Here is a 22364-nt window from a genome sequence, read left to right as displayed (position 1 = left end):
ACAAGGAATAAGCAAAGTGAGAAAGAGGTGATTCTCCAAAATAAAATCAGGGTGCTATTTGGAAGGAAGAAGGAACGTTGTACAGAAAAAAATTTAAAATGCCCTCCACACAGTATTACAGAAATAAAACAAAACATAAAAGTGTATGTACAGTAAATCACCAGGTGTGTTTTTAAAAATGAGAGAAGACATATTACATATAGAGGGTATATAGAGAATACATATTATGTAGATGTATTTGCACAGAAGTTATCTTAAAAAAAACATTAGAAAAAAACTTAACATCTGTATTTCCCATTAGGCCCTTCATTCCATGAGGGCAAGAACTGTGTGTATATTTCCAATGACAAACACACAGGAGGGGCGCCTGGGTGGCTCAGTCGGTTAAGCATCCGACTTCGGTTCAGGTCATGATCTCACAGTTTGTGGGTTTGAGCTCCACCATGGGCTCTGTGCTGACAGCTCGGAACCTGGAGCCTGCTTCGGGTTCTGTGTCTCCCTCTCTCTGCCCCTCCCCTGCTCACACTGTCTCTGTCTCATAAATAAACATAAAAAAATTTTTTTAATTAAAAAAAACACAGGACACTCATAATAAGTAGATGCAGAATGAATAAAAAAATGCAATTCTAAGGAGGAGAGCAGGGAGAGAGGCTTACTGTTCATATATTATTATTATTATGGGGGGGAGGAGTCAAGAGCCTGTTTGCAACTAGAAAACGAGATAAAGGGACCTGCGAAATAAAACTATGTATGTATGTTTTTATTTGAAAATTCCTTACTCTAGGAAGTTTGGGAATTGGTGTTAGCAATGATCTGCCTGCCCTCCCCCGAACCACCTCATTGTGTACGTGCCCAGAGAGAGTGAAGCAGAAAGATCTCATTGTCCAATGGAACGAACCAGCTTGGGCAGGGGAAGCTCCCCTCCCCGCCCCCCCTCCCCCACCCTGCTCTGCACACACTGCAACTCAGCTACTCCAGGCCTCGGGAAATAATGACTGTGGAAAGACAAATAGTCAAGGGTGATTTGGTCATCACACTGGGGCTCCAGCTCTTTAGAAGTCTGCACTGATAGCAAAAACATTGCTGAGTGTCTAAATAATGTGAATGATATTAGTAGGGAGACCCTGGAAAGAGGAAAACAACAATAGCTTGATGACAGCAAGCTGACAATGGAACAGAATTTTGTGGGCTGAGATGATTGTAAAAGCAAACAATGGTGATATTGTCCTTCTGGTGTTATTGTGTAACGCTGTAATTTATGGATGAAGTGGAATTTCAAACAAAATAAACAGACTTGAATTTGTTAACTAATACAGTAAGCATAGAACATTCTGTTATGTGAGAAGAGAAATGGGAATGTTTTATATGCCCCTGCTATTTGCTAAACAGAAATATGTTTATATTTGGCATAAAGTCTTGCTTTTCATTGTTTTTGCTAGCTTTTTGAGAATATCCTTTCTCATTTAATGTTGAAAGCAGATATAAAATGTGGGTGAGAGAGGAATATTGTCAATATATGACACTGCACAATTATGTTTATTTTCGGAAATTAAAAAGTAAAAGCGCATATATACCACCAGCCAGAGAAAACTCTACTGGGCAAGTGGCAACTAATTTCCTCTTTTCTTTGAAAATCCAATGCCTCTCTTACCACATCTAGGGGACGGGATGGCAACAATAACAACAGCTGCTTTTCTATCACAGGTAGTTTCTGGTGGCACGTAGAACAATTTGGTTTCCCCTTCCACTTCTAAAAGAGCATCCACTCCTCTCTCAAGCATAAAAATCAGCTTTATATCTCAGTAAGCATTGCTAATAAGTTATTTCTTACAATATCATTGTTAGTGATAAGTTATTATTTATGAAATTATTAGATTCTAAAATGATTATTCATGAACTTTAGCATACTGGACAGAGGGCAGATTATATATCTTCTATCTCAGTGCTGGGACTATCATCTGGCATATGGTAGGTAATCAGCAGATATTTGTTGAATGAGAAAATATTTGACTCTTCTCTGGGTGAGGTGCTGTTCTAAATTGGGGATACATCTGTCGAAGACAACACTAAGTCTGAGACAAAATTAACAAAGACTACTTATTCATAAACTTGCAAAAGAACCCATCGGCTGTCACTTCGCTTTCAGGCGAGATTCAAGGGTATTAGAATCTCTGCAGAGATTGAAAAAGGAAAAGCTAAGATAGTCTCTGATTGGTAAGGTGTCTGTGAAGGTGGGATTTTTGGAAGCCAGGATGACTCTCTACAGCTACGTGTGGCAGTCCTTGGTTGGCTGCAAAGAAGCAAGCTAGCCATTTGGGGACATTGTTGAACTGGATGCTAGGGACAGAGGGTTTTCTGTGGTCAGTCACTTACTGGAACATTGTGGTATTCAATGCGGTACATTTTTCATGGTCAAACTCTCATGATGGCCACCTGGGTCCTGCCTACCCCCCAACCTCTCTTTTTTTCAAAAAACCCAAAAGACACCTGGGTCCTGCCTACCCCCCAACCTCTCTTTTTTTCAAAAAACCCAAAAGACAAAAGACAAAAGAAAAAACAAACAAAAACAAACAAATTCTGTCTCTAAATTGGCAAAATCCTCCTAGAAAATGTAAAAGTAAAAAAAAAAAAAAAAGAAGAAAGAAAGATTTTCTACTCAAAATAAAAATGCCACTATCGCCCCCAAATCCTAAATGCAATAAAAATAAAAGTGATATAGTTTCAACTGTTCATGAGAATCCATCAGATGTAAGTTGACTTGCGTTTTTATATTCAAACCCTATTTAATCATAGATGTGGTTTCAAGACAAAGTTCAATATTTTATTGGAATTTAGGGACTATCAGTGAAAAATGAACTGACAAATCAAGAGCATGTTTTCTCTAGGTGTTATGTTTACTGAGCAAAAAAGCACCTTAAAAAAAAAAAGCTTCTAAATGTTGTTTGAAGTTAATTGCAAGGATTCACAACCTTTCTAATGGCTTTGTCTTTATTTATAAATTTATGAAACTGCCATCAGGGGGACAGTATTAGTGACCATGGGAAGTTTTGAGAAATTAAATAGACCTTTGGCTTCATGCCCAGAAAAAAATGTCAGCCCTCTACAGAAAACCAGGCAAAAGATAAAAAAGATTCCATTATATCTATAACACAATCTTCTTATGGCTTTAGTACAAGTTTCTTCTCTGCTAACAGAAGTCCCTGCAGAAGGTTTAAACAATCTCAACAATTTCATTATGTGAGCGTAGCTAAATCCAATAATGTAAAAGGGTTTAGAGAGCCTTCCCATATGCTCAATTCCATACCCTTTCCTTCTAGGGGAAGTCAAAGAACTTGGCTCTCTGGAAACTGATTCTACTCCGATTGCCCGGAGCACAAATCTTGCTTTGTTGACATCAACGCAAGCTCTCCTGAGGACACACAAAGAAGAGAAGAAGCCATTAGAATTTCTCGTGACCCTGCTCGGAGCCAAATCCAGCTTCGCTTAAATGAAAGAAAATGCTTGTTACATGGCCCAAGAAGCTACTTTGTCCATTTGAAAATTAATTAGACCGTAGCTGGATGAACAACCGTAAGGCGCTTTCACAATGTTCTTAGATGGATGACCCTGGCGGAGTGCCCAATTTTAACAAGTTTACCCTAAAGCGAAAACATGGCCTTTTGGCTCAGCTAGTGCCTACAATTAGAAAGCTTTCCTGAGTGGTAGCCAACCACTAGGCACCACCCCAAAAGGAGAGGAGGCGAGCAAGAGAGTAGCTAAAACTTTTACGTGCACTTGTAATAGAAGTTGCTCCTGAAGGAAATCTTTTGTTTCAAGGAGTCAGTTTATCCACTGCACAGCTGAGCTTGGAGAAAACATTAAAATCTTAGATCTGTCATAATCAAGGAGATTAAGACTCCCTGAGGATAGAAATTCTGTTGCTCCTCGTAGTACTTTAAGTATAGGGGGACCGCACAGATTAACTAGAAGCATGAAACACAGACGTACATGTAAATCTGCTTTTAGGTGTCAGGCTGAGAGTGCCCATGGCTGGCTATGGTTAACAGAGAAACTCTGGTGTGTAAGATTCTCAGCTCCTCCACTCACAGAGACCAATGGCTATTTTTTTTTAAATTTGTTTTTAACGTTTATTTATTTTTGAGGCAGAGAGAGACAGAGCATGAACAGGGGAGGGGCAGAGAGAGAGGGAGACACAGAATCGGAAGCAGGCTCCAGGCTCCGAGCCATCAGCCCAGAGCCCGACGCGGGGCTGGAACTCATGGACCGCGAGATCGTGACCTGGGTTGAAGTCGGACGCTTAACCGGCTGAGCCACCCAGGCGCCCCAACCAATGGCTATTTTTAAATGTAGTCTGGGGGCGCCTGGGTGGCGCAGTCGGTTAAGCGTCGGACTTCAGCCAGGTCACGATCTCGCGGTCCGTGAGTTCGAGCCCCGCGTCAGGCTCTGGGCTGATGGCTCGGAGCCTGGAGCCTGTTTCCGATTCTGTGTCTCCCTCTCTCTCTGCCCCTCCCCCGTTCATGCTCTGTCTCTCTCTGTCCCAAAAATAAATAAAAACGATGGAAAAAAAAAAAAAAGTAGTCTGGACATTGCTACAGTTAAGAAAGTCATGAATAAATATTAAGTATGACAATATAACTCATGTTAACTATCTGCAAGGTGCAGTTGAGACCAGAGGTAATGGGAGTTAGACCCATGGCGTGGAAAATGAAAGCCCAGAGACTAGCAAAAATAGAAAAATTTTGGAAAGCTTTCCCCAATCTGCAACTACTTTATCGATAAGAACAAGTCTCAAAAGTTTATTCTATCCCCCTGAGAGCTGATCGGGTCAGGGACAGACATCTGATTCCAACAGAGCTGGTTCATTGGCTGATGCTGACCAGTTACATTGGGGCCTTTCAATCTCCTCTACACATGCTCTCTCTTTCTGTGGCAGACAATGGAGGGTCTTTAGGCATAAAGATGACTGAGAGACCAGTCGGCCTATGAGGAGAAGAGCTCAGGTATGGCGAGAAGAACAAAGACAAGAGGTCATATCAGCTTCAGTTTCTTAGTATGCAGGAAGACTGTATTAAACAAAAGAAAAAGAAAAAGAAAAAGAATGGAGCAGACTATCATGCACCCTCAAGAATTCTTTCTTCTTGCTCACCTCCCACCATGAATTTATATAGTTCAAATGCAGAGATACCAGCACATAAATATACTCTTTTGGGTTTTCCTAATCTAGCTAATTGTTTTCAATCAGCTTTTCCTGTCCCCTTTAACTCCAGATCTTCTTCATCTCCTTGGATGTCCTTAAGAGTTGCCAATCATCATCTCTCCCTATGCTCCCTCCAAAAGAAAGTAACAAGGTCTGGGCTCTGGAACATCTAACATGGTCAGAAATCTTTTGGTGGTGTGGTCGTAAATGGGTGTCAGAGAATGAGTGACTTTGGAAAAGAGGGACATTTAAATAGCCCTCCTCATGCTTACATGGAGAGAAAGACTTGTATTGATTTCCATAAATCTGATTCAACAGGTGATTCCTTAAATTAAGTTACAGAAATCACATTGTTTCTTCCTGGGGAGCCATTTCTCCAGATGAAACATTTCCCAAGCTACAGTATAGAATTGGCCATGTTAAGTTATCTGGAACCCTCAGGAGGTCAAGCCTGCTACCAAGGAGGATAACTTCGTTTCCTGAAAGAGGCTGGCTATTGTGGATTGGCCAAGCTGTTGCTCTTTCCTTTCAGTGAAGCCTCCTTTGGTTAGCCTTATGTAAGTCAGATTCTGGTCCCATGCTTTTGGCCAACAGTTTGAATGTTTTCACCCACCACCCGAACTAAAACTTTCACAGAACATTAGAACATCATCTGGCAAGTATCCGAAACATTAGATGGCATCAGGTTCCTCTCTTCTGTATTTTCTCTTCCATCTAGAGGAGAAGTGACAGAAGGGATTGTTTTGTCAAAGTGGAATGAGCAACAAATGAACCATCAGGAGGCGGCAAGGAGACTCTCAGGCGGGTTACATGTTTTTTTCTTTTTAAATGTTTATTTATTTATTTTGAGAGAGAGAGAGAGAGAGAGACAGAGAATTCCAAGCAGGGTCTGCACTGTCAGCACAGAGCCCAACGCAGGCCTTGATCCATGAACCACGAGATGATGACCTGAGCTGAAACCAAGAGTTGGACGCTTAACTGACTGAGGCACCAAATCACCCCTAAAGGTCTTATAATATACAGGAAAGATAAAGCAGAAAGTCTTATCTGACAAATATGCAAATAAAACTCATCACAGGCAACACTGAAATGTGGAATGTAACAACACACATCAGTAATAATAATAACAATAATAGCAATTTGTATTTTCCATGATGCTTTACAGTGTTTAAAGAACTTTCAAATTCGTCCTCACAGGCAAATCTCACAACACACTGCAAGGGAGAGAGTTTCGTGTTATCATGCCCAGATTGCAGGTGCAGGAAGTGATTCTCCAAGAAGTTAGGAAACTTTGGCAGAACAAAACAGAACTGTTAAGGGTAGACAGTACGTAGACGTACAGACTTCAGTTGGAAGTTTGGTTCCTGCTTTTCATTAGCTGAATGGACTGGGTCAGGTTGTTTCATCTATGCTTCGGTTTGTTTATCTTTAAAATTGGACCCATGTACAACCGCCGAGCACTGTTCTAAAAGCTACAGATACATTAAATAATTATTCTCCCAACAGCCCAAAAGATAGAACCCCCATTCTCCAGATAAGAAAATTCAGGCAAGTGGAGATTAACTTGCTAAAGATGACACAGCTAGGAAGTGACAGAGGTGGGAATCAGGCTCAGGCAGTTCGTCTCCTGCCCGTCTCCTGCATCCTCTATACCTCTGTTGTTAGCTGAAGAGTAAACGGCATCACGAGACTGTGGTGTTTGGCATAGGGAGAGCTCAACACATGGTAAATCTTTACTGCCTTTAAAAAAGCTTTTCTTAATTATTGGCCGTCTTTCCTATGGAACCGGGGCTTTGTAAGAGGCATCGGTTTTGCCCACGATTATAGCCCTAACGTGTGGAATAGGGAGTGACCTAAAATAAGGACTCAGAAGTTATTCACGAGCGAATGGAAGAGTGAATGAGTGAATGAATAAAGTTCATATTCAGAAGTCTTTTGGAGAGTTGAGGGAGGTGGGGGCCAGAGCAGAGCAAGAGCTATTCCCTCTGAACACATATCCTTCAAAACCGGTGCATCTCACAACTCTACAGAAATACCACTCATATAAAAGTTAAGAGTCTGAGAAAAAGGCATCTTTAGAAGGAGAGTGAAATACACAATTGAAACTTCAGAGGTCAGACCACGAGCCAGGGAGAAAGGTGGTAAAGGGCTGTTTTGGGTATGCACGCACTTGCTCACTTACCAATGTCTCCCTCCCCCCACATTCAGCCTTGCATGCACCCTCACCCCACCCCTCTTTCCTTCAGTTTAGAATCTGGCTGCTTCCCTGCGCACACCTGACCAGGTTTGGGGCTGAATGGAACCCAAACCTCCAGACTCCTATCTGTTTTCTATCATCCTTTGTGACCTTAAATGTCCCCAGAAGGATTCCATAAATGGACTAGGATCCAAATGAAACAACTAGATTGAACTGAGGCAGAAAAGTAAGAGTGTCCTTTAAATGCCAATAGGCATTGCCTTTGGCATAACAAAGGAGTTAAAACATAATTAAGATCTGAAGGCTGATTACAGGAATGGGTATGATTATTTTTATTATTTTTCCTCTTTCTATCTTTGTGATAGCATGTGATCAACCTCTGCCATGCTCCGTTGCTTAGTAGCAGACAGTCAGAGTTTTAATTATATACTAAAATAAGCTAAAGAACAGAAAACTGCTTTATGTCTAATACGTATATATCAAGAAAGGCATGTGACAGCATCTAAATTGCTTTAGTGCCTGATAAAGAGTGCCTCCGGTAGGGTTGTCATCAAAAGATCACGAATGGAGTAGGAAAGTATTATTAATAAAGCTGCTACTCTATTTATATGTCCTCCATTGTTTGTGATTCCTTGTTAGAAGCGAGAAATGAATTTTTATCTACCACTAATTTCATCAGGTTTTTTTTTTCCAAGTCAGAAGAAAAAAAAAAAAAAACTTTTGTCAATTGCACTGCCAACCCTAGTCCTCCAAATAGAATTCTTTTCACTCCTCCAGATCTGCAATTCCCAAAATATTGTATCTCGCAATAAAAAATTAAAGAATTAGTTCATTCATTCTTTCCACATTCAACAAAGTTGTGTTCCAGCAGCAAACCCCAGAGGCATTCTCTGCCCTCACAGAGATTAGATGTTAAGGGGAGGGAAAGATCGTTAATTAAGTAAAACAATGAAGGGATAATCACAGACGCTAACAGGGTTAAAAAGAAGGAGAGTATATTACTGGAAATTAGGTTTAGCTACAAGTGACAGAAGACTCAAACTCATTTTGCTTTAACCAAGGCTGTGATTCAGCTAGAGTGAGTTTTTTTGACACTGGCATCTATTCTGATGGATCAGTACCTCTTCCCCCTGGTGGGTTCAGGTTAATATGCTGGACAAGTTACTATATATGTTAAACGATGATCACGGTTTCAAAAGTTAATTTCTCCTTTCACATTAGAGGAGTTCCTTCCAAAGGGGTAAGGCAGCTTCATGAATTCATCAGGGACCTAGATTTGTTCACCATCCTAAACACAGGGCTTCTACTGCGTGGTCCAGAAAGGCTGGCCTGAGTCCCAGCCATGGCGACTAAATGAAGGACAAAGGCACGAAGAGGACCATACCTCGCCCACTTAAAGATGCTTTCGTCTCCTCATAGTCTCCTCGGAGTCTGCTGTATTCCATGGCTGCAAAAGAACCTGGAATGTATAGCCTTCATTCTAGGTGGTCATTTGCCCACCTGGAAATTATGCAATAATTTATCACTAAGGAAAAAGGGAGAACAGATAGACAGGTACCAGACACGGCCACACGGGGTGACGTGATAGTGAGCGAGACAGAGGGGGCTGTGTTAAATAGGGTAGTCAAAGCCTTCTTAGGAGGTTAACAATTAAGTTGAAGACTGAAGGATACAAGTGAGCCTTACTTCAAACTTTTTTTTTAAAGTGTTTTATTTATTTGAGAGAGTCAGAGACACTGGGAGTGGGGGAGGGGCAGAAAGCAGGAGAGACAGAATCCCACCCAAGCAGGCTCCCCACTCAGCACAGAGGCTGACGCAGGGCTCAAACTCATGAAACTGCGAGATCATGACTTGAGCCAAAACCAAGAGTCAGATGCTCAACCAACTGCCCCACCCAGGTGCCCGAGAATGCCTTATTTCAAAATATATTGACTGAAGTCATCTTCAGAATGACCTTGACCTTACTTTATAAGTAATATTACACAACTATTACGTTTTCCTGGGCTGGATGATAGTCTCTTCCATAATTCTTAGTTCTCCAAACTTCAAAGCATGTTACCTTATGGGAATTTTTGAATTATTGAAACAGCCAACTATTCGCACACAGTAATTTTGAACCTGGTAGGAAGACAGTTGAGAACACATTCAGTACCAGAATACAGTACTATTCGATATATTTTTTGGGGTGTGTCTATTGTGGGAGGGAAGGTAGCCAAGCCAAATAAAGTAGGCATCTAGTATGTCTTAGAAACCACTGTGAGTGGTGTAAATAATGCTAGATTCAGACAAAACTACCTACAAATTAGAGTATTAAATCACAACTCACATTACAATAACATGATTTGGTTTGGTGTTCACTGGAATAGAACTGATCGTATGGAACTAATGCGATGTTTTGTGTGAATGTCACATTAGTTATGCATTTGTTACATGAGATCGTGGGCGCCAGAATGCAATTCATTGGAATAAACAGAAGAGCCTAGTGGCATTAAAGCCTAAAGCTATAAAGGGGAATTTGCCTTCATTAAGCCTTCTCATACTATAATTAAGGTGACATTACAGCCAGCGCATTTTCTTAATAAATATCTCACGCTGACATCAAACAAAAGAAGAAATCAGTAATACTATTTATTTCTGCAGATTTCGTGTGAACAAAGATCATTCTAAAGTAAGCGGTTTTTGTCTAAATATATCATGCAATGACAACACGCCCTACCACAGAATAAAAAGATGGTGTGTGTGGATGCATGTGTGCATGTGTGTTTCAAGCCTTTCTCTGGACTCTGTTGACCAAACTACCGATGAAGGGAACTGCCGTGGGGACTATCATTATGTGTTTGGAGGAAGAAGTTCAGATCAGATCCCCCACATTTATATGTGGGGACATAAAACCTAGTGATGACATCAAAAAATCATGTCTGTTCTAAAGCTGTTAGAAGGTAAGCTTCATTTTCAAGGGCAAAGACTCTGGCCTTTCTACCTGTGCTAACTCCACTTAAAACAATGTTTGATATAGAGTAGTTGCTCAGAAAGGTTTAAACGAATGAATGGTAACTCTCATTCACCATTTCTGCTTAATCAACAGCTAAGTCCCTATCAATGTATTTGACAGAAATGCAATATATAATAAAACTCCAACAAAAATGAGAACTGATTATAAAAAAGAAACCCTCAGTGCCATGTAAAATTTTACTGCATACGTTCACCTCTCCCCAGAAACTTCAGTATGAGACAGTGAATATATATAGTGAGCATGGATTGCAGTACATGTATCTAGGTGGGCAAAAATTTAAGAAAAAAAAATAGAACTTGTTTCATTTTTCTAAAACAAGATTTAGTTTCTCATTTGAGTCTATCACCTCCTCTTAAGGAGGTAGAAGGCTCATCTTCGTTATGTGCAGGTCATCTGCTTCCTTTTCCCATGGGGTTTTGTCTAAGTTTCATGTGAGTCTGTAGAAAAGAGGCTCTGGGAGCACCCTGTCCCCCATGGCATTTTCTCTGGTCCTTGGCAATAGGCCCATGTGGGTTACTGGTGCGTCTTTTCTTATCCTCCTCTACAAGATCCTTCTATGATTGGTTGTTTCCTTCTTCAATTCCAGGTCTTCCTAGTGGTGTGCTAAGCGTCTAGGCCCCATCCTACCTCAGTGCTCCGGTCGTCATGTTTTCTTCTAGAGCACTGCTACCTCTCCAGGAACTCAACTGGGAAGAGCTTCATGCCTCCTCTGTTTTCAGATCCATAAAACTACTTGTGATTTTTGCCATCTCCCCAGGCTTCAACCAAAGAAGTAACACTGCACAGGGCCTTTCTGGTATCACTCCTATCTTTGTTCTCGTTATTCTCCCTCTGACCTTCTCTTCCCCACTAACCAGGGAGTCTTTGTATCCAAATATTTGTCCTATCCAGTGATAATCTTTTCTATTTTCCTATGAAGAGCCTCCTCTCTTTTCTACTTTCTGAAAATGCCTCCCTTTTCTGAGTCCAGAAGCACAGGATAGTTGAGCTTCAGCAAGTTGTGGACAGACCAAGGAAGAAGTGGGAAAGTTGGGCTAGTATTATAAAAAAATATTTTTCCACCCAATGAGTCTTCCATAGGCAGATGAGCTGAAGCAAAGAAAGGAGGAAGGAGGCAGGGCTGGGGAGTGGGCAGTGACAGGGAATTCTATCCGGGTTGTGGAAGGAGCAAGTGAAGGTTGACAGAAGGATGCTCTAGAGTCCAAATCCTACAGGTTGGGATTAGTCAAGGGTACACAGAAACCAGGGAAGACTAGGGACACTCACAGAACTTGAGTAAAAAGCTCCAAACAGAGCCATATTTATAGGATTTTTTCCCCTTAATTTGAGAGAGAGAGAGAGCAAGTGGGAGAGGAGGGGGGGGGGGAGAGAGAGAGAGAGAGAGAGAGAGAGAGAGAGAGAATTTTAAGCAGGTTCCACACTCAGCATGGAGCCCTACGTGGGGCTAGATCCCACCACCCTGGAATCATGACCCAATACAAAATCAAGAGTTGAATGCTCCACGGACTGAACCACCCAGGCGCCACTATAGGAATAAAGGCTTTAAAAAAGAGAATAAGACTTCAGCTCCTCAACCCTTCTGCCTTCCAGAGCGGCGTCCATGTCCCCTCCCCTGGAATCAGAGAAAACTTGTGATTGCTGCCATCGGCAGAGCAGAAGCAACATTTGTTGACTTTTGAGGCCAGGTCACACAAAGCCATGCAGTTTTTGTCTGGGTTTTTTGAAATACTTCCTCTTGGGGTGCTCCTTCTCAGAAACGACCCACCATGCTGGGGAAACCGAAGCCACATGGAAATGCCACGTGTGGGCACTTTGGTCAACGGTCCCAGCCGAGCCAAGTCTTTTGAGTCACACGGCCCAGGCGCCAGACTTGTGAGTGAAGAAGCTCCAAATGATTCTAGCCTTGGGCTACTGAGTCACTACCAGTCGCTGGAATCTTCCCAGCTGAGGCCCCAGTCATCACGAAGCAGAGAAAACACAAGCCATCTCAACTACGTCCTGTCCAAATTCCTGACCTACAGAATCTGTGAGCATAACAAAATGCTTTTTGTTTTGCACCATAATTTTGTGGTTTTTTTTTTTTTTTTTTTTTTTTTAATGAAGCAATAGATAAGTGCTACCGTTGGGAACCAGAAAGAAGCAAAACACCAGAAAAGTAATGAGCTGGAGCTACCTATTGCTAGAACAGAAGGTCCATCCAAGAAAAAACAAAGAAACTCAGCGTCCGTGGCACAGTAAGAGCTAACAATTACTGAATGTTAGTCTGTAACAGGCACTGACTCTTTGATATGTATTGATTCTGCTAGTCCCACACTGCGATATAAGGAATGTTATTTACTGACATTTTACACGTGAGGAAAAAGAGGTAAAGCAGATATTAGAGATCTTGCCCCTCATGACAAGTCTGTCTCCAGCAACCATGATCTTAATCACATTATAAAGTCTGCTATGGGATAGAACTTGTGTGGGTTGTATAGAAAAATTTGCAAACCTAGAGAGTGTCCTATTAGCATTTTTGATAAAAGAAAACCAACTAGGGCACTGGATGGCTCAGTCGATTGAGGGTCTTACTTCAGCTCAGGTCATGATCTTACAGTTCATGAGTTTGAACCCCACATCGGGCTCTCTGCTGTCAGCAAAGACCCGCTTCAGATCCTCTGTCCCCCTCTCTCTGTTTCTCCCTCTCTTGCACTCTGTCTCCAAAAACAACAACAACAACAACAACAAAAAAGCCAACCACCAACTACCAGCCTTTTTCCTCAAGAAGCTCTGTTTAAAAGATAACAAAAACAAAATTTGACATCTCATACCATTTCAAACACTATGACCAAATGCAGTTGGGGCTTCATATAGCCACTAGGTTATGTTGGCTAATAATGGAGTTTTTGTTTTTGTTTTTGCTTTACGGAGAAAAGACAACTCTTGCTCAAAAGAAAACACTGTCGTATAAGTGCAACCAGAGAGAAAATAACAATAGCCATCAGGTGTGACCAGGTGTGAAAGTATGGGTATTTTCCATTTTCTCTCATTAGCCCTCACCCCAGCCCTCTGAGATGGGCACTTTTACCCTCATCTAGATGAGGAAACTGAGCCTCAGAACACTAAAATTATTTTTCCAAGACATCATCACATTTCCCACAGCCTTAAAAAAAGGAGGAGAAACGTGCCTTTACAGCCTTCTTTTCCTGCAGTAAATCAGAGCACAGACAACAGCATTTGTACTAGTTTCAGTGCCTCTTGTATGATTTTCAGTTTTGTGCAGTGTGTGTGTGTGTGTGTGTGTGTGTGTGTAACACAATGTGCTCAGCAGGTTCTCATCTCCAACAGGATAGGATTAACGTTCAGCTGACAACCAAAGAAATATTCAAGGTTATTATCCAGACTTTTATAATAATTCCCGTAAACAGATAAAATGGGCCTGATGGTTTCACTAACTGAGGTAAGATACATTTTGCCAAATTTGTTTTGCTTCTCGCTATTATAAAAGAGTAACTTCATCTCAGGAGCTTCGTTTTAGTAACACACCAAATCCTTAGGTAGCTTTTAAATTCTACTCAACAATTCTCATTCAAACTTTTGCAAAGGGAATTTAATTTGGTTTTGCTTAAGCAAGAGAAAAAAAAAAAAGAACTCAATGATTTAAATGACTTGAGTAGGAAGGCCAGGAGGAAAGGGTGAAAGTCCTAAAAATAATGTCATTGAAGCAAAGGATGAAGAAGAAGAGAAGGAAAAAGAGGATGGAAAGTAAAAAGAGGAGAGAAAACATTTCTTCCTTTTAATTGTACAGCATATATAGTATACAGTATTTGCAAATACAACTATACAACAAAATCTCAGAATACATACTTTAAATAAGTTTCTTTCTTTTTCACACAATAGTCCAGAGATGAAAGGTCCAGGGCTGGTGGGGCAGGTTGGCCATAGTCATCTGGACATCTACTATTTCCTGGCCAGGAATGGAGGGCTGTTCACATCTTATCATCTGGCATTGAACGACCTGGTCCCATGGAGTTGCGAGGGAACTTGAAAGAAAAGGAACCCAGCAATGCGGCTATGAGCTGAGCTAAAATCTAGAGCATTATATCACTGAAAGGAGAAAGAAAAAAATAGGTATTGGGGGACTATTATCAGCTTATGCCACAGGGGTCGAGAAACTATGGTCCAACTCCGGCACCACCCTATTCTTGAATAGCTCAAGAGCTAACATGGCTTTTACAGATGAACACTTACAATCAGTTTGATGCTAGAGAACACTAACAATGAACCCCAATTTAGGCAAAATGTTATTACCTCCCTCCCAAAACTTCATTAGTCTCATGATTACAAGTGTGTTGCAAAAATTGTACTCAATTATTGTTATTATCCCTTGAAACTCATTAATGTAAATAAAACTTGCGGCAATTTATTTTCCCTCTTCTCATTTAAGTACCAACATAATATCCTTGATTTTTTTTTTCCTGTAGGTCCACAAAGCCTACGGTATTTACTACCTGGTTCTTCCCAGAAAGATTCACTGACCACTGTCATAGTCTGAGTTGGACTAATTTAGTGAAACTCTTGCCAAGGACAGAAAGAAGAATGGTTTATGAGGGGCAGAGCGAAACAGAACCCCAGGATCCCAAGCACTCTGGCCTGTGTTTCTAACCATAGTTGCACTTGTCTAAGCAAGTCACAAAGCCAGTAACTTCTGTTAGCTAAATCCCAGCGGGGAATAGGAGAGGAGGAGAAAAACTTCTCTTCACAGCCATAATCAAAGCAAGAAAGCCGATGTACAGCACCTAAGAAGAATGCCCAGATCTTCATACACGGCCCAAGACACAATTCTGTTAACTGTAAATAGCTTAACCAGATTAGCAGTTCTCCCAAACCAATGGCAGAGCCACAGCAGTGAATTGGAAGGGGTTGGGGAGGAAACAAGACAGGGTAAGAGTACCATCTTTAGCACCGCTTTTTTTTTAAGTTTATTTATTTTGTGGGGGGGAGAGAAAGAGAAAGAGAGAGAGAAAGGAGTGGGGAGGGGTAGAGAGAGGGAGAGAGAGAATTCCAAGCAGGTTCCACACTGTCAGTGCAGAGCCCCATGTGGGGCCCGAACTCACAAACCACGAGATCATGACCTGAGCCAAAATCAAGAGTTGGACGCTCAATCACCTGAGCCACCCAGGTGCCCCGCTAGCACCTCTTAATACAGGGACCACAACCTCTGTTCCATCTCTGAAGCCCCCAAGGACACGAATGTCTTACAGCTCAATGAAATGATGATCTTCAAGATGACCTTGTGCCATCAAGCTCAGGTAAACTTATATTCTTTATATTCTGTTTCAAAAAGCAGGGAATAGTACACTTGAGAAAGTCTATCATCAAAATAGTGAAGAGGACATTTGGGCCAGTTAAAGTTACATTATTTAATTCATATGGAGCTTGGACTCTCCCAAGAACTCTCATGAAGAGGATGTGGTGACCACCCTTGTGACCAGCTATTTCTACAGTTTAGCAAACAGACTCTTTTAACCTAGTACTCTTTTCCAATCTTACTTATGTTTCATGCTACTTTTTAAAAAGACTACATCTTTACTGATAACATGGTGGCAAAAATTGCCAGTACTTTTCTACTGATTGCGAATCTGATGATTTTACATACAAGTGACAGGAAAGCAGCTCATTTGTTTAAGGAAAGGAGGACGAGGTGGAGGAAAAGGTGGAACAGGACGGGGAGGAAGAGAAGAACAAATAGGCTATGAAGAAAATAAACAAGATGGTGTGTTAAGAAAATACAAATAAAGCTTCCTTTCTGAAAGGTGGTCAGTGCCCTCATCTCTGAAGAGGTAAAATTTAACCTGAACCCTAACTTATTATACAAAGTCAGATGTTGACTTTGTATAGTAGACACCCACAGACAGAAAGGACACCTGAACAAGGGCCAAAGGAGGAAATGGTGGCCTTCTCAGCTTTCAGCCTGTCTCTTTTCCCTGCAGAGGGACAGAGTCCATCTGGCTCGATGGGGGGAAATATGATGAGGCATGACCTAGCAGTCTGTTCCATCTCCTGGCAACAGTGATTGGTCCAGGAATAAGCACACTGGCTAACGTGGGTTAAGGAGACTCTGGAAGGAGAGAGACACCTTTTCCATGCTAGTTGATAAAACTGCAAGGGGAAGTGTGGGGCTATCAGTCATTCTGCCGTCTCCCAGAGACAGCTTGCATGAGAATACAGCCAATAGAGAGCAGAGCAGGGGTGAGTAGGAGACAGCACCCATTCATGACACTGTCATTTGAATACCTGAGGTCACTGTTCTGAGTTTCATCCATGCAGGTTTTTTGTTACGTGACCAGTAAATCCCTCTTTTCCGTTTGAGCCAAATGAAAAGTTTGGTGCAAGTGAAAATACCCTGACAGCCGAGTGGGCTTTGGGAATGATGGAAGTAAGAGTTCTTGGGTATTTGGAGGAACTTGTGCTTTGTGAGCGCCCTCAACATCTTATGGAAGCACTGGGGTCCTAGGATGTCCACATGGTAGAGGACTGAGTAGGGACTGGAGGTGAGAGCTGGAGAATTATTTCTGAAACTGTAGCCACAAATGGAGAGGAGGGAGATACAACTAAAGGGATTCAACACCTTCTACCCTTCCCTTTCCACCATCCTGCCATTAAAGTAGAGAGGGGAAAAGTCCCAAATTGATGCACCCAAGAGAAGCAAGAGACTGGCAAAGGTAGAGCTTGGCCAAAACTTTTGAGAGCTACAATAATGAATGCTTGTGGTTTTGCCTGCCCAGAGTCTCCTCCCCATTTTAGGAGTGGCATCACCCCCTTGCAGTCTAGGCGAATCAACCCCACTCTCCTTTCCCTCAGACCCCGGGGTTTAGGTGCCACCGAGGGAATCTAGTGGAGTGGACCATGTGATCCAGACCTAGCCAATTGGCATGTTCCATCTTCCTGCCAGGGTGATCTTACTCTCAATAGGACTGACCAGAACTGATATGGGGACTTGGCCATGGACCTTGGGAAAGAGGTACTGGTTTTCGACTGGACTTTGTAGACTTTGGGGTCTAGATGAGAAGACTCACCTGCAGAGAGGAGTAGAGAATCAAGAAAATGAAGGACAGGGCAATCGAATACCTTTGAGCCCTTAAATTCAGGTATATGTGAAGTTACATTTACCATTTAAACTGTGTGGTCCTATGAGCCAACTAATTCCTCTGTCCCACCGAAGCGAAGTTCCTCTATTCACCATTTCTTTCGAGGCAAAGAGTGGGGCCTGAAAAAAAACATACTTTTAAAAAGGTGTTGAATGAAAGAAGTGTCTGATCTCATTTGTAAGGAACAGAAAGATGTGTTTTCCCTCAGACTTTGTAATCTAGGGTATTTCAATTCTTGAACAATCTTAAAACTATGATTTACCAAACAAATGATGATTGGTGTGGCTTGTGTGGGTTGGCCTACAACCCATTCACTGAACTTCTGAGATATAACCTAAATGTTAGGATTTGCCTACATCGAAAAAGAAATCACTGAGACGACTATGTAATTCTGAATACCATACAGTTCTTCCTAACTCCCTTCCACCAAAAATCAATGAGCAGGACCCAGAGTTATAAACCAATTGAACAGTAGCCAAGATCTCCATCCTACTTCCCAAACATTGGGTATTTGTATTTAAATGGGGGGGAGACACGCAGTTTAAAGGACTACTTTTTACCAGTCATAGAAAAGGTATATCGAACGTGAGCATAAGAGAATTTACATTTCCATTGAAAATGAGAACATAGGTTACTTCTGAAATTCAGGAATGATAATATTTTAATGGCAATAATTTCCCTACCCGGAATTTTATACTTTGAATGGAATTCCAAACCTAAGCTAATTTGCTGATTCAGGAGTAATTTCTTTTGGCGACAATGGTTTCTACTTGTAGAATAATAAACAAATGTAAGCATACTTATCTTAGGGAATGAAAGAAATTATCTTTTATCAATTCTATATAATTTCCTGAAAAATCTCTGGAATTTCCCAAATTCTGTCCTTTGGAACCACCAGCAAATGTTTTACACAGATACACACACACACACACACACACATACTGACAAAATCCTGTGGTCAAATAAGATTGTGAAACATTAAATACTAACTATTCTCAATCCTGAAAACTCTCAGGACATATTAGCGTATTTGAGAATGTGACAAGTCTTTCAGTAGACACACTGGTCAAATGCGTTGACTGCAGCATTCCCCAGCATTAACGTCCTCAAAATTAAATACAGCATTTTGCTTCTGACCCCAACCTCCAAGCCCCTGTTCCCCAAAGCAACTTTTGGAACAGCTTGTGGAACTAGTTCCATAAAGCAAAGTTTGGGAAACACTAGTTTAGTGGTTTCTATCTACACAGATTTTGCTGTCTGAATAATATGGAAGGCATTTTGAGTGACAATTGCACCCATTTGGATATAACTTCAACTGACTCCATAATTAGAAATTTAAAATGCAAATTTCTCAAAAGCAAACTGCCTTTACCATTTAGAAATGTTGCTGAGACTTACTTGGATTTGCGTATAGTTATATTACTTTCCAGTATATCTGGGATAGGTAATAGGCTCCAAAGACCTATAAATATTGAACACAAATAAGATTAGCCTTGTCTAAATTTTATGTATAAACAAAGGCTTGACAATTTTAATATGGCAAATGTACTTTTTTTTTTTTTTTTTGGTACATGCCTCTTGGGAAAACTGGGAATGGAATGGAAGCTTCTTCATTTATATTCTGCACAAGATGTATATTAAGGATTCATGTTAGTATGGGTGAAGACACGAAGCCATTGCTATTGAGCCTCAGATGTGGCAGCAAAGAATTAAGAGATCATCACCATCTCTCTCTAAATATAATGAAAATCTAACTTTACAACACTCCTGTTAAACGAGCTTTCCTCATGCTACTTGGCTATGCATTAAATCTTGGCATACACAAAAAATAAAAACAGGGTAGTTCTAAAGGTTCATTTATGTTGGCTGGATTATGAAGATTAACTCCTCAGATGGTATTCCAAAGAAGTCATCAAATGTAAGTATAATTGAAAATAAAAACCTGAAAATCATTTAAATATTGATAGGAAAGTGAACAGATAGGATATAGGCAAGACACCGCTCTTCAGATACATAACATCAGTGTGTATCATAAAGGATTAAAAAGTTTAATCCTCTAGGGAATAGAATAGACATTTCAACTTCAGCAGAGCACATTTTCTGGGAATAATATAGTGTAATTATTCTCATGGCAGAGGTACACGTGCAGATTATACACATTTAATACCAATTAAATTTTAGGTCATTTGTGTTGATGATGTTTTTAAAAGGTGATAAATGGGGTTTATTATTCTCTAAAATATTCTAATCCAGGGTCTTAGATACAGTGAGGTCCTCTTCTCTAATGTACCCTGTGGCTTCTGTCACCTTGCCAGTTCTCACAAATATTAGCTCTGTGCCAACGTGCAGCGTTTTTCAAACAGCGCATGCCACCGCCGATACCTACATTGACCTGAGGGAGTCCAGGGAACGCGTTCCATTTTAATAATGAAGGTGATGACGACAACATAAAAGCAGTTACCATTTACTGAGCATTTACTACATGCTGCCAAGCAAAAATTCCACTCTGTTACTTTGAATGGACTTCACAAGACCCCCACGTGGTAGCTATTGTTATTGGCCAATGAACAGAAAGGAAATTGAGGCACTGAGGCGCTGAGTAGCTTGCTCAAAATCACAAGCTGGAAATGGGCAGAGAGACAAGAGTCAAATTCAGGACATTTAGCTGACAGTCCACGGTTTGTCACTTCATAGATAGGCTTCTTTGTTACGAGGGTTCGCTTAATGAAAACATTTAAGAAATGTGTAAGTCTGTGAATACGAAAGAAAGTCATACAGGTTGTAGGCAAATGTCTGACGATCAGGTAACAGTGCTCTAACACACAGTATGCATTCTTTTCTTTTCCTTCGGCAGGGGGAAGCTACAGATGAAGGATCCAAGAAGACTGTGAAGTGAATGTGAACAGGCAAATGACAGGTCAGTGTTAAGGTTCCGCGGTAGACATCCTGAGATACAGAGCTTCAACCTTCAACTTACCTGCTTTCGGCGTTGCCCGGAAAACCTCTTGTTCAGAGAGGAAATCTTCCTATTTTTACACGTTTTTAAGGCATCACACAATCACATTTCTATGGGAAATATAAATAATTCAAATAACTCTGAAAAAGAAAGGTTTTGATTATTGTATATTACAACTTAAGGGAAAAAAAATCAAATTTAAGAAAAAGCTGACAATCACATCAGAAGCATTACAGGAAGTTTTTTGCGCATTTTCTCCAGAGGTTAAACCAGAAAATGTTTTAGAGAGGGCAGAAGTTTAAGGTCTAGCTGGGGAATAAAGACATGTTTTGTCTGACACTTCCCAAGTCAAATCCAACATTTATCAAATGATTCCTAAGTGCTGTATTTAAAAAAAATACATCCAGGAGCTGGCAACCTGGGTATATTAAGCTTTCATTATTGTAAATTTGTATTTTAAAAACCCAGTATCTTTTTCGTAAATATGCAAGGGCTTCTCCGACAATTTCTCTTTTTGTAAAGCCACCTCTCACTAAAACATGTTAAATAAAACTCCTATATGTAAAATGAATTCTTGGCATCTGGGAGTTTAAAATCTCCCCCAAATTCAGAGGGGGAAAAAAGCTGTATAATTATAGTTCATCTGAGTGCAAGTCATAATCAAAAAATGTTTAAAACCAAAAAGTAATATCTTAGAATGGCATTTAAAACCAAAAAAGTACTTACTGGCATTTTAAAATTTCTCATGCAATTTGTTATTCGTAAAATCAAAAGAAAACGTGTGCTACCATTCCTGATAAGGCAAGCAATATTCAAGATTGTCAATTAACTAAAAAAAACTGGCCACCACTATGTGAAAAACCAAATGCTTTAATGAGGCTATCAAGAACAACAGTTCAATTATTTCATTGGATACATTAATATCGATCCATAATATACAGTGCTATGGACCATACAGAAATTATTGCTGCATCCAACAGCAGGTGACTATATTATTAACATTACAGTACCAAGCGTCCGCAAGAGACAGTCATTTGTCATTTTTTTCAAGACATAGGGTTTTTTAATATACTGTTATCAACACCAACTTTTCCCCAGTGCATTTTTAAAAAATATTAATAAGTGCATTCCTTTGTGCTTTATTTTATATCTCTTAACTTCCTATGTATTTTATTTGTTCTTATTGCTTTACTATTTAAAAAACAACCAGAAAGAACTTTGTCGTCCTATGTATGACCAGGTTGGTTGTAGGGTTTTTGGCAAAGTCAAAAGGTTTGGTGTTTCCGTTGCCTTACCCAGAGGCAGGTGGGCAAGTTTGGCATTTTGGTCCCTCCACATGGAGGCCCAACCCCGAGGCACCAGTCTGCTCTCGGGGATGGGGGGAGTGGTGTGGATCATTCTCTCGTCACAAACGGCGACCCCAAACCACCGCTTCTTGGCTTAACTAGTCCCTACAACAAATCCACACTCGATTTGGCAAAAAAGAAAGAAATAAAACCACCCCCGAGGCTGCAGCATTCTCCTGGGCTTACTCACCCGCCAATCCCAGAAATTGTCTCTTAAGAAGAGGGGGATGGGGAAGCAGGCAACAGTGAGCTCAGGAGTTGCGAAAGTCAGGACAGTGGTACAAGATGCCATGCTTCCTCTCAACAGAGCTTTCTATGAGGTCACTTGGCCCTGGTCACCTTCCCTGGGCCAGGGGCTACGCAACCTTGCACCATTTTTTAAGAACCCTCAAAATCAGCTAAAGAAAAGAAGCATCATACCATCGTGATCTTTGACTTCTTCACCGGGCTCCCCTCCCCCCATAGAGATATGAAGAGAAAACCAGACAATGCTATGATTGTATCAATGAACACTATGGTACAGTT

The 22364-nt window shown here is 40.8% G+C and overlaps 1 long non-coding RNA gene across 1 annotated transcript; it reads right to left on the bottom strand.

Annotated features, from left to right (window-relative positions):
- Positions 1 to 14271: 14271 nt before the first annotated feature.
- LOC122213403 lies at positions 14272 to 19007 on the bottom strand. Its single transcript, XR_006199496.1, has 3 exons — positions 18936 to 19007; positions 17560 to 17656; positions 14272 to 14493 (listed from the first exon to the last, which is right to left on the bottom strand). It is a non-coding gene; the product is annotated as an uncharacterized LOC122213403 (long non-coding RNA).
- Between the last annotated feature and the right edge of the window lie 3357 nt (positions 19008 to 22364).

Source organism: Panthera leo, chromosome A2, assembly GCF_018350215.1.
Source record: "Panthera leo isolate Ple1 chromosome A2, P.leo_Ple1_pat1.1, whole genome shotgun sequence".
Lineage (NCBI taxonomy): Eukaryota > Metazoa > Chordata > Mammalia > Carnivora > Felidae > Panthera > Panthera leo.
Note: the sequence above shows the minus strand (reverse complement) of the source record. Positions and strands in the feature narration are given on the sequence as shown.